We start from the raw sequence: 13,431 nt of genomic DNA, 5'->3' as shown, positions 1-13,431 counted from the left end.
GATTCTGTTGGATTCTGTTGGATTCTGTTGGATTCTGTTGGATTCTGTTGGATTCTGTTGGATTCTGTTGGATTCTGTTGGATTCTGTTGGATTCTGTTGGATTCTGTTGGATTCTGTTGGATTCTGTTGGATTCTGTTGGATTCTGTTGGATTCTGTTGGATTCTGTTGGATTCTGTTGGATTCTGTTGGATTCTGTTGGATTCTGTTGGATTCTGTTGGATTCTGTTGGATTCTGTTGGATTCTGTTGGATTCTGTTGGATTCTGTTGGATTCTGTTGGATTCTGTTGGATTCTGTTGGATTCTGTTGGATTCTGTTGGATTCTGTTGGATTCTGTTGGATTCTGTTGGATTCTGTTGGATTCTGTTGGATTCTGTTGGATTCTGTTGGATTCTGTTGGATTCTGTTGGATTCTGTTGGATTCTGTTGGATTCTGTTGGATTCTGTTGGATTCTGTTGGATTCTGATAGTTTCTGTGATTTTACATGATTATGGTTTTCTGTGATTCTGTGATTTCCTGTGATTCTGATTTTCTGTTATTTTTCTGTGATTTTCTGATTTTGTGTGATTCTGTGATTCTGATTTTCTGTTATTTTTCTGTGATTTTCTGATTTTGTGTGATTCTGTGATTCTGATTTTCTGTTATTTTTCTGTGATTTTCTGATTTTGTGTGATTCTGTGATTCTGATTTTCTGTTATTTTTCTGTGATTTTCTGATTTTGTGTGATTCTGTGATTCTGATTTTCTGTTATTTTTCTGTGATTTTCTGATTTTGTGTGATTCTGTGATTCTGATTTTCTGTTATTTTTCTGTGATTTTCTGATTTTGTGTGATTCTGTGATTTTCTGATTTTCTGTTATTTTTCTGTGATTCTGATTTTGTGTGATTCTGTGATTTTCTGATTTTGTGTGATTCTGTGATTCTGATTTTTATGTGATTTTTATGATTTTCTGTTATTTGCTGTGATTCGGATTTCCTGTGTTTTTCTGTGATTCTGAATTTCTGTGATTTTCCGTGATTATGTGATTCTGTGATTTTCTGTGATTGTCTCTGATTCTGTTATTCTGATTTTCTGTAATTTTCTGATTCTGATTTTCTGTGATTTTCGGTGATCCTTTTCTTCAAGTGATCTCTTTCCTCCCTCTAAACCCCTTGGAGTTCTAACAGGACTTGCACAATGCTTTTTTTTAATCCATTTCCCTCAGTTAAAATCAAACCTGTTCAAATATATATAAAACGAAAAAGCTCTGGTGCTGTTACTCTAACTCTGGTTAGGCAAGGGGAATGATAGCAAACCACACAGTCCAGACTCTGGAAACAGGTTTGATTTTATTGCCACAGGTGGCAGGGTGGACCCAGCATCGCAGGACCCCTGCAAGCAACACCCCCCTCTGGCTTTGCCCAACACAGCCCCCTCCCGTCACCTCCTCAACAAACACCATTCATTTGACTAGATGCTGACATTTGGCAAGTGGAACCAGCATCTTTTGTGCAAGCAGCAAACCCAGTGCACTCGAGAGTAAAAGGCAAATCTGAAATAAAGCAGCAGGAGGGAAACCTGGGCATTACAAAGTGAGTCCTGCCCAGCACTCAGCACACCAACAGATCCCATGCCCTGCACACAGTGTCTCTGCTGTGCAAGAAGGGGAAGCAGAAATAGCTCAGAGATTGCCAAGCAAAGTCTTGCAGAAGCTCCTGGAGTGGGAGCTGCTCAGCTCCAACCCTGACGGCATCGGTAGCATCATCCCTGGAGACCTCTCAGCTCTGCTCCAGCCTCACCCTGCAGCTTCCCTCGGGAGATGCTGTCCTCCTGCCAGGTCACAAACAAACAGAAAATCACCGTGTCTGGAAAGACAAGAATAGATAAACATTATCTACAAAGGGGTTACAAAGGGCTAGGAAGATGATTAAGGGCCTGAAACGGCTGAGTGACCTGGGGCTGTTCAGCTTTGAGAGAAGCCTAAGAGGGGATCTGATCAATGGGTATCAATAGCTGAAGGGTGGGACACAGGGGGACATGGGCAGCCTCTTCTCAGTGTCTGTGGGGACAGGACAAGGGGCGATGGCCTCAAGTTGGAGCACAGGGAGTTTGTGCAATCTGTCCTAAGGAACCTGCATTGGCAGGGGGTTGGACCCGATGATCTCTTGAGGTCCCTTCCAACCCCCACCGATTCTGTCTTTATCCTGACTGTAGAAAAGAAAAATCACTTGGTCAGGTTGGTTTCCTGTGTGACTAAGCATGTCATGCCTTGGGTTTTTCAGAAATTCAAATTCAAGCAGAGGAACACTCATGCCCTTCTAGACATTAAAAGCTTTAATGCTGAAGACGTTGCTCAGCTGGAGGCGTTTTCACCCTGGGCATTTCTGGAGCATATGGGACCGGATGCCAACAGGTCTCTGGGAAAGCCTGGACCAAGACCACAGGCAGCTCAGACAGGAACGTGTTTTTTCAGCTAAAGCACGTTTTCTCTCCTGGTTTATATCATCACAGGTAGCGTTAGCACAGCCTGCTGCAGTGGATTTCCTCCCTGAAGGGGCTCACTCCTCTCCTCGGCACACGCCACTGTTTGACACACACAGCTTGATTCATTTTATGTTTATTCTTTCCCAGATCACTTACTGGGGAGGATTTATGATGGCATTACACACCGCTGGAGAGACTGCTGGGCATGTTCTCAAGCTGCTTCCACCAGGACCGACAGCTCCTTGAGTCCCGCATGTGAGTGATGCTGCAGGGTGATGGACCAACGGGACATCCACCGCTGCCCAAAGCAGTTGGAGCACACCCTACCTTCCATCTCTTCCCTGCTTATCAGTACTTGATGCTTCCCCTTGATGGAGATGACAGTTGCTGAACTTTGCAGAAATGGAAGCTGTTTGCATGGTGTTTGGGGCCAGTTCTCTCTGGCTCTCTGCTCATCAGAACAGATCCCTCGAAGCCTTCAGATGGATAAAAGCAGTTTCAAAACCCTTCTTTCCTGCCACATTACAGCTCCATCCTCTAATGCTTTATTCCTGAGCCCTGACAGCCCCTCACACAATGACTCCAGGAGAGTCGATGCTCATTTGCAACGGAGGGGAAAGCCGCCGCATCTCAGCACTTTGCTCCATTGATTTGACCCTTAACTGCTTCTGGCACTTAGGGAATAAACCTCCCCTGCCCCGGGGAGCAGGGTTACCAGGGCAGAGATTTGCATCATTTATCGGGGACGTGTTGCTGCTTACACCCACATCATGTTATATCCCAGCAGTACATGGATGCTTTTATGAGCATCTAATAAGGGAAAGCAGTGTGAAAAAATAAATAGAAGCTGGCCATCCCAACACAGTTGAACATCACTGAGAAAAACTATGACTTCTGGCTCTTCTGAAGGGCACTGTTTACAGCACAGCGACCAGAAAGGGCTGTTTAATGTTGCTGCTGAATGCAGTACCCTTTACAAAGAGTCTATAATCTGCACAGTGCCACTGACCTTGCTGGAATAAGGAGCATTATCCTCTTTTTTCATGTAGTCCTCGCAGCACAAGTCCCCAGATGGCTACAAGGGGATGCAAAAAATTCCCCATTTGGGATTTCAGTGTTGGATGCTAAACAGGAAACCAGTTACAGGAGAAGGAAGAGATTTGGCCTTCAGACCAGTGAGCGAATATGAACCTAAGGGTCTCTCCAGCAATCCTGCTGGCATCTCAGCATCCTCCTGTGTAAATCACTGCAATTCTTATACCACTGTTTGCATCTCCGATAGTTATCTTAATGACATCAGTGAGATTTTCAGTAAAAGGAAACAAAACCAGTGGGATGACTTGGCACTGCTGGAACCTTCCTTCCCTATGGAAACACCTTCAGTGTTAAATCTGGGGGCACAGCCAAGGGGGAGGGAAGAAGCCACAGTGTGCACTGGAGCACAACTGACTGCACATGTCAACACAGTCACCTTACAAGCAGTAATTTTAATAATTTTCAATCCTTAGATAAATTACCAAAGTCTGTGCAAAATTACCAGGTTTTAAGGAACCACTTTCCTCTGAAGATTTCTTTTATTCCAGAAGAAGTAATATTTTACTTGAAAATCCCTAATTCTTCCCTTGCAATTATTTTAACCATCACTGAGCAGCAAATAAATAATAACACATCCTAAACCCTAAACCTTCCCTGTGCTGTGAACACGACTGGTACCAATCCCACTGAAGGCAATGCAGGAAAAAAAAAAAGGAAAAAAAAGACAAATCACTGCTTCCAGCTCACTGGACTTAACTCAGAAAAAAATTACATATTTTACAGAAGCATCTTCCGATGATTCACTGTATATTGAGGAGGAAGGGGAAATAACAGAAGAAAATATGTGACAGACTCCAAATTATTGCCATTATCCTGATGTCAAATAAAAGCAGTGAGTCCACAGATCGGTTTGCAGTGTCTAATTTTTTTTTTTTTTTCTAAAACGTTGTTCTGTTGAGTTCAATACAGACATCTTTTGCTCATCCCTTGGAAACACCAAACTAAGATCACATAGCACTTTATTCCTAAGAATTAGTGCTCATGGAGGTGACCCAAGAGTGTCTGGATGCTCTCTGCTACAATGTGGTACCTGCATGAGATTAAATATCTCCAGCAGCCACCACTCAGTAGGTATCCAGCCTTGCTTTGATATTAATATCAAATTATATATATTGCTATTAATAAACTAAAGTTCAGGTGATGCTGTGGCCAGTCAAGGCCGTTATCTCACACAGTTCTTACCTCTGAGCATACACTGCCATTTCCCCAGTATCAGTTGGACCCATATTGTATTCTTAATTATTATTTTCAGCCCATTTTCATACACAGGAAAACAAATGGAAATGGAACATTCGTTATTTTGGAAAATGGGGGTGCAGGAAATACACATTCACTCCTATTTACCTCAGAAGTGAGGGAAGTATTTAACTTCTCATATTTGCTGGCAACGCTTCGCTGGGTTGGTAATTTAGATGTATGATTTTGTATTTTGGAGCTGCTCAGTCAGATGCACAACACAATTCTTAATTATTTCAAAATGATTCCAATGGAATAATAAATCTAGCGTTGGATGGAACATGGCTGCCTGACCCACAGAAATATGTGGGTAATTATCATGCTTCCTAAGAGGATTTATTTATTTATTTCCCCCCCCAGTCAGTCACTAATTATTGGCTACACTCACGATGCTTCACTTGGAGTAATTGTGATGTTTCACTGCATCGTTTTGGACAAGAACAACATAATCCTCTTAATGAAAAGGAATGTGTAGGGTTTATTCCTAGGCTGAAATGCAGATGTTGTTGGGCTGGTGGTTATGAGCATAATAAACAGATGTGATGTAAAAAAACAAATGTTAGGAACTTCCAATACTAATTTTCTAAACAAGAAAACTCAGTATCAACCCTGGGCACAGGCAGTTTGGGCAGATTCCAGAGCGACCACCAGACCACCACCTCCTCGATGAGCAACCACAGCCCCTCACCCAGGACTGCCCCCTGCTCCCAGGAGCTGCCCCCCTGCTTCATTTCCTTATTTTTCTTTATCTGAGTAGGGAAATAATGAATTAATTAATTGCAGATAGTTTGAAAGTATCTACAATTTCATGACCATCGCAGAACCATCAGCCATGTCACAGTAAAGGGAGGTGAGCCTACATCAGTCTAATAATGAAAGGGTCTAGCCATGAATAATGATTTTTAATTAGAAGAAGAAAGATATCAGCTTAGGTATGTTTTTAAAACTTTCCTGTATAATAACCGACTTGTGACAACACACCTTTCCAAAATCACACCTTCTCACTCTAGCACAACTTCCAACTTGGGGCAGTGAAGTCCTCATTAAAGGCCAACAGCCTAAATTAAAAATAACCAGCAGTAATAAGATTGATTTATCATCTCGAGAGGTATATTTCTTACAGGTCTCTAGTTAAAATTCAAGTAATCTCCTCAATTAGGACACTTTGACTCTGAAAGTGGTTACCCAAGTGGGGGTTTCAGCTGCATTTAAAGTTGCTCTCAGGGCTCTAATCCATGTTCAGTCTCTGACTGCTCTGGGAAAACTAAACAAAAAAAATCGGTTGCTGAAGCATGAACAGGGATGAAGAGAGCCAAGAAGAAGACATGAAACAAGAGCTCTCCCCCCAGTCCTGCTCCATTTCATAAACCCCTGATTAAATGTGGAGAGGGTGACATAACCTCAGAAAAATTTCCTCAGGCTTCTAGAGCATTTGAGATGAAATGTTCCTTCTCGCTTCCCTTTTAGCCTGAACGCATCTTTTTATTCCTAAAGAAAAATACAGCTTTGCCTTTTTTTTTTTCCCCTTTCAGTTTTATTACATAAATATGTATTTATACACAAAAGCAAAGGGAAAGAGCAGCTGCACAGAGCCCTGCCTTTTTATACTGGGCTTCCTGCATGTTTAACTTGAAAAATGTTCTGATGGCCTCTGTCTTTGTAAGCACAATACCTGAGTGAATAAAAGATGTAGTAATAGATAATAATACTATGTAGTAATAGATGGTGTGAAGCAAGGTGCAGAATGAAGTGCCTTGATGCAGGTAGCAATCTGGGTTGTGTCGTTTAAAAGTACAAAATAGGAAAAAAAAATATATATTATGTACTGCCTTCAAAATACCAGCCATGTGTATGTGTCTGTATGTGTCTGTATGTGTATATAGACACACCTATATATGTGTGTGTGTATAGGTTTACCTAGATATCTATAAAGAGCTCTGTATCCTGATCTCTTTAGCAGAAAACTTTCTGCAATATACTAAGCAGTTCTCTTCTGCAGTAACACCAAGCCACGTTGGCAATTTCCCCTGGAGAGCTGCTCTACCAAAACCAGCACAAACACAGAATCACAGAGTCACCAGGTTGGAAAAGACCTTTAAGATTATCAGGTCCAACTGGTCCTGTCCTGTGCTAAACCAGATCCCTGAGCACCTCATCTCCACGTCTCTTAAACACACCCAGGGGTGGGGACTCAACCCCCTCCCTGGGCAGCCTGTGCCACAGCCCCACAACTCTGCCAGGGAAGAACTTTTCCCTCACATCTGATTTGACCCTGCCCTGGCACAGCTTGAGCCCATTCAATGTTCACAGCTGGGCAAGAGGCTGACTCCTGTGTTTACCTCTGCTGTCAGAGTGGTTGCAAGGAATGTTTATCAATACGGTGATAGGTGCTTTATATATATGTATTTATAAAATATTTATATTAAATATATTATATAGCTATATAAATGCATTAATAATATATTTATAAATTTATATAGCTATATAAATATATATATGTCTGTACACACACACCCATGAAAGAACTAACCAGACCCTCACAAAATGCAGATCAACTTTACTTCAGCATTTCATAGGCATTCTCAGAAGTATGGAGTGTGAACTAACCACAGCAGCCACCAGCAGCTCTTTTAAAGAGGAAAAACAATTGGTGGAAATAAAAAAAGGTTGGTTCATCACTACTGCCCCAAAGTTGGTTTTCTGAAGATTTTGATAGGGAATCTGCTCCTGCTGCCAGGGAAGCTGCACACCCCATCTCTGCCCAGCCTGCATCATGCTATAAAACCAAACCACCGACCCCGGTGCTGTGCCACACGACAGTCGCCTGAGCTGATGTCCTACATCTCCTTGCTATTCTGTGTCTCTTTTGAGCACGCTCGACGCAGAAGCAAGTCGTGCTAATCTTACTCTTATCAGCAGTTGCCAGGGCCTGGGACGGTACCTTTGAATTAGCATGAAGTGAGTAATTCCCCGAGTCCTTTGCAAGAGCTTTAAGCAATGGCTGCTGTATGAAATTATTCATTTCCCATCGCTGTCAGCACTCCTTTTATTTACAATGATTTTCCTATCCTTTATCCCCAGCCCTAATTTTGACCTTTAACTCATCAGCTACATTTTATGCCTTCCACAGCCCTCATAAATTTCTATTACTCGAAGAGGCTGCGGTGGAAGATGCTGTGTGACAGCAGGTACTGCTGCTCTCGCTCCCTGGCTCCTGGGCAGACATGCTTTATGTCAAGCCTGGTTTTTGCATGTCTGCATCCATCAGAAGCGCTGATATATGGGAGCGACCGATCATCCCTGGCAGGACTGCAGCAAAATGCCCCCAAGGCGTGTGAGAGGGACTGGAAATACCGTCACGCACAAAACTTCGCAGCTTGTCTCATAGCCATGCACATCACACAGACAAAATTAAAGTCTTTATGATGGCAAACGCAAGCCAGGGAGCTCAGCAGCTTGGTCCAGTCCTGTCCCCTGTGGCATCCTCTCTCGGTCGGTGTAAGGGACTCCTGAGCAGACAGACACATCTAGCGACAGAACCGCTGTGCCGCATGAAAACCCTCGTCTCTATATTTCCATTTTGATGAGTTTATCAAACACAGTTGGCCTCAGCTCCCATCCCGCCTGTGCTCCGTGATGCTGTCGGTGCATCGTGGTTACAAGCTGTCACACCGTTAGCCCCAGCATACCTGGGTTTGGGGACCAGCAGTGCCTGTGCTCACCCCTTCCTGCACACACCCAACAGATGGAACCGGAGGGTAGAGACCGCTACAGCTTTGGCTCCTCTTCCACAGTGACATATTTCAATCAGAATGGCTGGTTCTTTAATTATTCCCTCATTATACACGATACACCACCACTTGCGTGCAAGCTGTTTTAACTAATGTGATTTCGCCATGGAGAAAGCGCTTGGTTAATTGGCTCGCCTGCGAACAGCAATCAACGGGACCAACACACCCTGCACCACCAGGAAAATACAAATCGGATCACTCCTACAGCCTTCCTCTCTGCTCTCCCCATCCAGGTGCACTGAAAACACATTTCATATTAAACCCGAACCACACAGCGGACATAAATTTATACCAAAAAGTATTAAATTGTTTCTATTTATAAAGTAATTCTGGATGAGGTTATAGATTCCTGGCTCAGATAGACGGCAAATTCTCTGTCCTGTGACTTGATTAAAATGCATTATGAAAGGAAGATGGCAGGAAGGCAGCCTGCATTTTTTTCAAGTCAGGGGGAAAAAAAAAAGTGCCCAGCTTGCCCTGCTGAATGTCCTTTTGAGCAGGCAGAGCTGCCTGCCGCATCTTTGCTGCACACCCAGATAAGCCCAGCTCCAGAACACCACATTTCCCACTCCCCAGTTCCATTTAAAATTCCTGTTTCATATGCTATTCTGAGACCAGTTACTTGCAATCGGGATCTTAATGCAAATATTTAAAGCTTAAGCTAGAAACAGGAATAGCTGGCTCGGGCAACTGATAAAGCACAAGAAAGCCCTTTATCTTCCCAAGTTACCGTTTCACATTTGATTCAGCACAGTAAGTAATTGTGCACGGGCCCGTGTGCGCATTCTCATTAATGAAACTGAGGACAACAAGAACAAACAACTGAAATAAATGTCACATGAAAATGCAATTTTTAGTGAATGAGAACATTTCCCACTGCTGAGCCCGGGGGGGGCTGCGAGCAGCACTAAGGGCTGAGCTGAACATGAGCATCTGCAGCATCCCCCCAGCTTGGCTGGGGACTGCTGGGACCAGAAAACCACAGCAGTAACACCACACCAAACCTTACATATATGTATTTGTGTGTCTGTATATATTTCATAGTAATTTCTATACATGTTTTTATATATGAAGTTTATATATATATATATATCACTTTATATCTTTTTAAAATATATATATATATATATCGCTTTCTATACATGCATATATAATGCAACAAATTGTGAACTCATCCATTCTGATTTTTCTGGCATGAAACTACCCCTGAAACAGCTGATACCATCAGCTGTCCTGCAGGAAGCTGATTCAGGCAAGGTCCGATCCTGAACCCCTGCTCACCCTGCTGGCTCCTTCCCTGCTGAGGGATGTGGAGGGACACAAAAGGATGCAGGGGGTTCTGTTTATTGGAAATCTTTACTAAAGAAGACATCACCTTACAACTCTTGAAGGGAAGGAGCACTCTCAGAGCACTTTTCTTAGATACAAAATCTGCCAGATTCAGAAAAGACACTGAGAGACCAAGGTCTTACCCAGCCCAGATGAAGGGCCAAAGCAGCTGGGACCCTCGCTCCTCACCAGCTCTGGCCACACCAGTGTTACGGGCTCACTGCCAGCAAACCATCCCTACAAGCAATGCTTCACCAGAAGACTCCTGACACTCCTGGGTTTGTCTTCATCTTCAGCCTCTTTTTTTTCTTTCCCTTTCCTGCCCATTGCACTTCCTCAGGCTGTGGCTGCTGTGTTTAGTTTTTACTACACAACATCCTACTTTGAGGAATAAGCGATCTTCATCCGCGCATTGGCAGCAGATCCAGACATGATAAGAAATTCAATTAAGCCAGCGGGCCAGGCAAGCAGAGCAGAGACAAACACGCTCAGACCGAAACAATAACCCCAAGGTAACACTGCCAGAGCCGGGGCTGCCACAGCACGCTGCTTCCCACAGTCACTGAAACAGAAACATGTTTCAGGAGATGAAGATACTGTCATTGGGAGGCAAATAAAAAACCCCAAAGCCTGTAAGAAACGATAAGGCTCAGCACTGTCCTTTGCCATTGGCCCTGAAGCATCTTTCCCCCCCCAGATCTGGCTCCTGCTCTGCAGAAATAACCCAGAACTGACACTGGCTGCTGTCAAACCAACCCCCTTCCCTTTTCTACTTGCTTTGCATGGTGCCTCCAGTCAAGCCACAGACAGCTTGTACCCCCAGGTACAAGCCCAGACCCTGCCCCAGACCCAGCAATGTATTGGAGCAAACCAGGTTGTTCTGTCTCAGGTGTGGGCAACATGCATGGAGACCAGGGGTCTCCTCCAGCATCATGGAAAACACAATTCTGCATCCTTTGCTAAGCGTTTCACTGTCCTGCTCTGCAGCACTAATTCGGTAATGCTTCCAGCAGGACCTGCCCTTGTCACTGACCATAGCACTGAGGAATGTTCATATCAAATTGGATCCAAGATTTCTCCTCTTAATACAGAATCTGAGGGTGTCCAGACCTACATATCCCATGGGAGGACATGCAGACTCAGGTATTACTCTATTATCCCCACTTTGTCTCCTGACATTTAAATCAAGACCAAAGCACGTGGCTTGAAACCTTTGCAAGCGTCCGTCTCCAGCAGGCAGAATTGCAGCCACACCAATAGCTGATCTCCCCAGGATCCCTAATGCTAACATTTCAGAACATTCCAAGGCCTCATTCACAGAATCACAGAGTCACCAGGTTGGAAAAGACCTTTAAGATCATCAAGTCCAACCATTCCTATCCTGTGCTAAACCAGATCCCTGAGCACCTCATCTCCCTATCTATTAAACACACCCAGGTGCAGGGACTCAGCCCCCTCCCTGGGCAGCCTGTTCCAGGCCCTGACAACTCTCAGGGAAAAATTTTTTCCTAACATCTAGTCTCAACCTGCCCTGGGAATCTGAACTCATTCCTAGGGTTGGTTTTCAATGTCATCCTCCCGTACGGAGTTAACAGCAAAATGCCCCTAATGTCACTTTTAGAGGGATAATCAGAGATATGCACCATGGCAAATACACTCCTAATAAAATGAAACGTCTGAACTGAATTAAATGAGATTCTGTTGATATCTTTTCCTGGAAAATCAACCTGTTTCTTCTTAAATTAACCTGGCCTTCAGTCTCTTAACACCTAATTGTTACTTCCCTAGTATCCACTAATGGGTTTTAAATCAAAGCAAGGCCAATGATAATTGGAACTGTTTAAATTCCTTCTCATTGATTTGCTTCAGTAGCTTCCAGCTTCTTGAGTCTGGCTCTGCAAACGCATCACTGCATGTGTGTGTGTGCTTGTGTGTGCCACCACATGTGTCACATCTGAGTGGGGTCTGCAGACACATGCACACACATGTATACTACTGGTTTTGTACTCATGCAGTGCATGAAGCCACCTCTGAAAATGGCAAAACCCCAACAACACATATTCAGCCAGTGAGGAATTTCTGCTTGGTGACCAAATTCTCCAGTTCCATGAAACTGGTATCTAAATCTGGCATTTCCTTGGGATTCCATACTTAGGAAATTAGCAGACTCACCTAATTTGCAGAGTCCTGTATGCAGTCGTCAGCACAGGGGGTGAGCTGGTGCTGTGGGGGGCTGCTCTGATTCGGACCTGGTCTGATGTGTGGTCAGTAGCACCTATAACAAGTACTGGATGCTGTACTTTATCTGCTCGTCTTTTAACCCATCGTCCCAGAAGGTCGGTTGCTTCCAAGCTGTCACCAGCTCTGACAAGGAACGACATCTTTGACAGTGTCACTTCCCCATCGCCTTTGGCCCGTTCAAAACCTGCTAAATAAATCATAAAAAAGGCCCTCAGCATTCCAGTCACACCCCTCTCCTGATCCAGCCTGGGTAACGCCAGCCACATGGAATTTATGCTCGGCGTAATCAATCTAGATGGTTTCCTGCCTTGATTAATTTTCTGCCTGATATTTTGATCCGATGTTAATTCTGCTCCCTCTCTTAATCCTGATGTGTTGTCATCAGGGGTGGTGGCTGTTGGGACAACTTAGAGCCCAGCCTGTGCACTGGAGCTGCACGTGGCGGTTCCCTGCCCACTCCTGTCCCTGTCCCCTACCCACTCATGGCAGCCCCAGCACCACTCCCCTCCCTGGAAACACGCTGGTATGGGTGTGATTTCTTCTCCCTTCCCAAAATCTGAAGCATTGCATCCAAGCAGGAGCTTCCAGTCTCTCCTCATCGCCTGCAAGGCACAGGCTAATTCACCTTTTAAAACAGGCCCTGCTTTAGAGAAAAACAGAGATTGTGGTGTATTGTGAGGGAAGAGAAGACCTCTGGCAACACCAACACCTCCAAGACCCACACAAGCCTGAGAGACAGAGGGTTTATCTCTGCAAAACTGTGTATTGGAAATATCTCTCTGCTCAAATGAAGAGATACAGCTGAAAACCAAGAGATTTAAAAAAAAGAAAGAGGTAACACTTTTAACACCCAGCAAGATAAAGACAGTGTCATTCACACTCACAGACATATCAGAAGAATTTGAAAAAATCCTGCATTTTTGTCCCTTCTTCTGACAGAGGATGCTCTGCCCTGTTAGTGCTGGGACTGTAAGAGCACAGATCCTGATCTCAGTGCTGTGCTCGGAGGACAGGTCCCCCCAGTATGGTGTATTTTACCTTCAGAGTGGAAACACTTCTGGCCATCCCTTGCTGTGGAGCACAATCAGCTGCAAAAGCCTTAATGTCTTCATGTTGGGCTTCTTGGTCCTGGTTTCCAAGCTTTAAAAAAACAAATAAATAAAAAGGCATCCCTGTTCTTTCTGAGCAGTATCCCCTTCGTACATAAAGATATAGGACAGATACTTTCAGACATGGCTCCTGCCACATCTCCAATACTTCCCTCATGTTCAAGC

General features: G+C 44.1%; 1 long non-coding RNA gene across 1 annotated transcript; it reads right to left on the bottom strand.

The window, feature by feature from the left end:
• Positions 1 to 1,686: 1,686 nt before the first annotated feature.
• Positions 1,687 to 13,217, bottom strand: LOC311195397. The gene is made up of 3 exons (XR_014617501.1): positions 13,196 to 13,217; positions 12,089 to 12,191; positions 1,687 to 1,811 (listed from the first exon to the last, which is right to left on the bottom strand). It is a non-coding gene; the product is annotated as an uncharacterized lncRNA (long non-coding RNA).
• Between the last annotated feature and the right edge of the window lie 214 nt (positions 13,218 to 13,431).

The sequence above is a fragment of the Gallinula chloropus genome, assembly GCF_964237585.1.
Source record: "Gallinula chloropus genome assembly, chromosome: 10".
Taxonomy (NCBI): Eukaryota; Metazoa; Chordata; class Aves; order Gruiformes; family Rallidae; genus Gallinula; species Gallinula chloropus.
The sequence above is the reverse complement of the archived record's forward strand: the minus strand, read 5'-3'. Positions and strand labels throughout refer to the sequence as shown.